This window comes from Pteropus alecto, unplaced genomic scaffold (assembly GCF_000325575.1).
Source record: "Pteropus alecto unplaced genomic scaffold, ASM32557v1 scaffold98, whole genome shotgun sequence".
In the NCBI taxonomy this organism is placed as follows: domain Eukaryota; kingdom Metazoa; phylum Chordata; class Mammalia; order Chiroptera; family Pteropodidae; genus Pteropus; species Pteropus alecto.
The window spans coordinates 13,000,607-13,004,561 of NW_006443570.1; the positions used below are offsets into that span (position 1 = coordinate 13,000,607).

General features: G+C 43.5%; 2 pseudogenes; one reads left to right on the forward strand and one right to left on the reverse strand.

Annotated features, from left to right (window-relative positions):
• Positions 1-1,467: 1,467 nt before the first annotated feature.
• On the forward strand, positions 1,468-2,067 carry LOC102890940 (annotated as a pseudogene).
• A 957-nt stretch (positions 2,068-3,024) lies between these two features.
• Positions 3,025-3,543, reverse strand: LOC102893299 (annotated as a pseudogene).
• Between the last annotated feature and the right edge of the window lie 412 nt (positions 3,544-3,955).

A 3,955-nucleotide genomic window follows, 5' to 3' on the forward strand; every position in this document is an offset into this window, starting at 1 on the left:
TGGGGGTTGTCCTGCCCCACACAAGGGCCTACCCTTTGCCCTTCCCCAGGACCACTCCCCCACAGTCCAGCTTGGGCAGCGGGGATTGCGTTGGAGAATCTAACAGCCTGAGCTGCTCTCTCCCACAGCTGAAGTGTGGGGTGATGGGAGGCCCCCTCCCCAACAAGCCTGAGCCACATGTGCTGGGAAGTTCATTTCCCCTTGTTTTGCAGAATGGGCTCAGGGATTGACCCCAGGAGTGACCCTAGTGTCAGGAGGCATTAATGATCTCCATACGGGCAATAAACAGGCAGACCGGCTGGCTTGGCGTGGAGGTGCCCTGGAGAGGGGCTGCCTTATTAGCCTCACATTCACTCATGGGTGGAGACTTAATTAGCGAGGGCTCCCTCATCTGTCTCCCCTCCCCCAAACATCCCTGCGCTCCATGGGAACGTGATTGGAGACGTTGGAGTCCTTTGACTGGGTCCTCTGCTCCTCGTGGGCCTCCTCAAGAGGCAGCCTATTCAGGCATCAGCTCAACCATTTGTCCGCTTCTAACAGGACTTCTAACTTGGGCCTGATAATGTCATTCTTGCAATTTCACGCATTCTGAGTCAGCTCACCTTTTTGTCTACAAGAACGCAGGAACAAGAAGGGCTTACTCATCTTTAACTTAAATCTCTCCTGACTATTTGAGTTTGAGCCCTATTTTCCCAAGAGCAGGGGAATAGATGGTTATCAGCCTTGGGGGGTTGGGGATGGGGGTGCAAACAGCCTTTAGCTTCTGCCTAGACTATTAAAAGTACAATCTGATTTATATAACATATCTCTCTCTAAATCCATTTCCACCAGGTTGATTACTTGTTCTAGGTATGTGACTTAACCTCTTTGGGCTTCAGTTTCCTTATCTGTATAGTTCGTTTAAGATCCATCAAACACTACATGCTAGGCACAGTGCTAAGCAGGAGAGGAGTGAAGCTGAGGAAAACTTAGGCCCTACTTTAGGAGAGCTCTCAGTCTAGTGGTAGTGACAGACTTGTAAACAAATGCAGTAAACTGTACTCTGAGCTATTATCTAAGTCTATACTGAATAATGTGATGAGAGTACAAAAGAGGGAATAAGCAACTTATCATGCCTTGTTGAGGAAGGTTCTATGAGGAGATGACAGATGACATCTGAGTCCATCTTTGAAAGATGAATATGTATGGGATCCTGAGAGATAGAGGATGTGAAAAGAGCATCCCAAGAGATGGGAAGAACATGTACAAAGGCACAGAAGGCATGTTTGAGGAGCAGCTGGGGCTGCAGTGGTGGAAAACAAAGCTTTGTGGAAAGGTAAAGTTTGGGATGGGTCTTGAAAACACGTTAATAACTTTATCAAGACAGCCACTGCAGTACATTGAGCTCCACAGAGACAGCACCGGGGCAAGTGAGAGCCAGACAGGAACTGGGTGACTCTGAGCCTTGCTGAAGAAAAATAACTATATATGGGCAAAGGAGATCCTAAGAAGCTGAGAGGCAAGATATCATCATATACATTCTTTGTGCAAACTTGCTGGGAAGAGCACAAGAGGAAGCACCCAGATGCCTCAGTCAACTCCTCAGAGTTTTCTAAGACGTGTTCAGATTGGTGAAAAATCATGTCTGCTAAAGAGAAAGGAAAATTTTAAGATGTGGCAAAAGTGGACAAGGCCCATTATGAAAGAGCATGAAAACTTATCCCTCCTGAAGGAGAAATAAAAATGTTCAAGGATCTCAATGTACCCAAGAGGCCTCCTTTGGCCTTCTTGTTTTGTTCTGAGTATCACTCAGAAATCAAAGGGGAACATCTGGGCCTATCAATTGGGAATTTTGCAAAGAAACGGACAGACATGGAATAACACTACTGCAGATGACAAGCAGCCTTATGAAAAAAACTGCTAAGCTGAAGGAAAAACAAAAAATATTGCTATACACTGAGCTAAAGGAAAGCTGATGCAGCAAAAAAGGTGGGGAGGAGTTGTCAAGGCTGAAAAAAAACAAGAAAAAAAAAGACAGACAAGGAAGATGAGAATGAGAAGGAGGAAGATGAAGATGATGATGAATAAGTTGGTTCTAGCACAGTTTTTATTTTTCTTGTTTATAAAACATTTAACCCCCATACACACCTTTTAAAGAAAGAAATTGAAATGTAAAGCTGTGTAAGATTTGTTTTTACACTGTACAGTTTCTTTTTTGGTATGGTTAACACACTACCGAATATGTCTTTAGATAGTCCTGTCCTTGTGGTATTTCCAATAGCTGCTAACCTTGCCTGGTACAATACGGGAGTTGCAAATTGGCATGGATATTTCAACAAGTGGGTTCTTAGTGCACAGTACAATTCAGTTATATAGGAGAAGGTAGGTTTTTTTTTTGTCTTCAGTTGTCTCTGGTGCAGCTTATATGAAATAATTATTGTTCTGTTAACCGAATACCACTCTAATTGAAAATATATAAAAAGGTTGCAGCTGTTTTGTTGACATTCCGAATGTTTCTAAGTAAGTGCAATTTTCAAAAATTAGTACTGTTGTTTTTTTCCTGACATGTTTTTCTTCAGAGGAAACTTGTCTTCTGCTTTTGCTCATTTCGAATACATGAATCATTACAGTATTTACCTTTTCATATAGTTAGCTGATAAAAAGGTCTCGTCTATGCACCCTGGATATGATGAGGGTAATAAAAAAAACCAAAAACCTATTTAAGGGCAATGGGAAGCCATAAAGAGTTTTTAGTGGGGACTGGGGCTGAACTGCTCAGATTTGTATTTTCGAAGATGACTGTGGTGGGGTAGGAAGATTTTGGGGTGAAGAGTGGAAGCAAGGAGACATTAGAAAGGCAGAGAAACTGTTAGAACAATATTTAGAAGTGGAGTAGGAGAGAGGCAGGAATTAAGAATGTCTCAGGCAGAAATATGATAAACCCTTGTGATTTTGCATCCCAGGTTCTACTCACCCTTTTCAGATTCAAAACCCCAGTTTAATTTTTTTTTTTAATAGTTACAGTATCGTTTATTAAGCTGTGCCTTAGTACAGGTGCTGGGGCTTGCCCATGGTGCTCTTGATGTATAAAGCCTGGATATTCTGCCAGTTCTCTTTGAGCAATGACACTAGGAAATTGACAGCTAAGTAGATGCTGTACACAAATTCATTATCTGTCACCGTCATGTGGCCAACAGCCACTGCCAGACACAGCACCTTCTTCATCTGGAACTTGATCATGGATTTTACTTCATCGACTGTGGCCACCATGTTATTGTGGGTCAGCAAGGATGGGAACTTGCCCGCCTTATTCAGGCCTGGGAGCAGGATTTGTGGGGTCCGCTTGGTCAGAGACTCTGAAGCCAAAAAAGCATCATACTTCTTGGCCAGGTTCTTATTCTTGTTGAGTTTCTTCAGCGCCTTGATGTCCTTGTGGGGGGATATCCACAGCCTTGGCCTTATCATAGTGCTGCTGATCCCCCAGAACACATACAGAGAACTTTGGGCAGGGAGTAGATTTAAGCCTGACGGTGCCTGAGAAGTGTTTGTCCTTCTGAGGGTCATAGGTCCTCAAGCTGATCTGCAACTCCACTGTCTCCAAAAACTTCCAGAGCTTATGCTAGTTCCCATGCAGAATGTCCCACAGTGTCTCGTAGACATAGAGTTGAGAGAGACTTTGTTGGTTGCGAGGGACTTTGCTGCTCATGGTACCTCACACCGAAAAAACCTAAAAGGACAACTCCAAGTTAGTTTTAAGGGGAAAAATCATTCCTGTCGGGTACGGTTTGGTGGGACTGTAAGTGAAGGGGGCTCTGCCTACCCCCGACCAAGACCATGTTAGATACTCTCTTTCTATAATTTTAGTCTTGAGCATAATGGCAGAAAGAAAGAAGGGATAGGGGTTGAATTATCTTCTTTGGGCCTGAGCTTCCTTACCCATACAGTTTATTTAACAGTCGACAAACCATACACGATA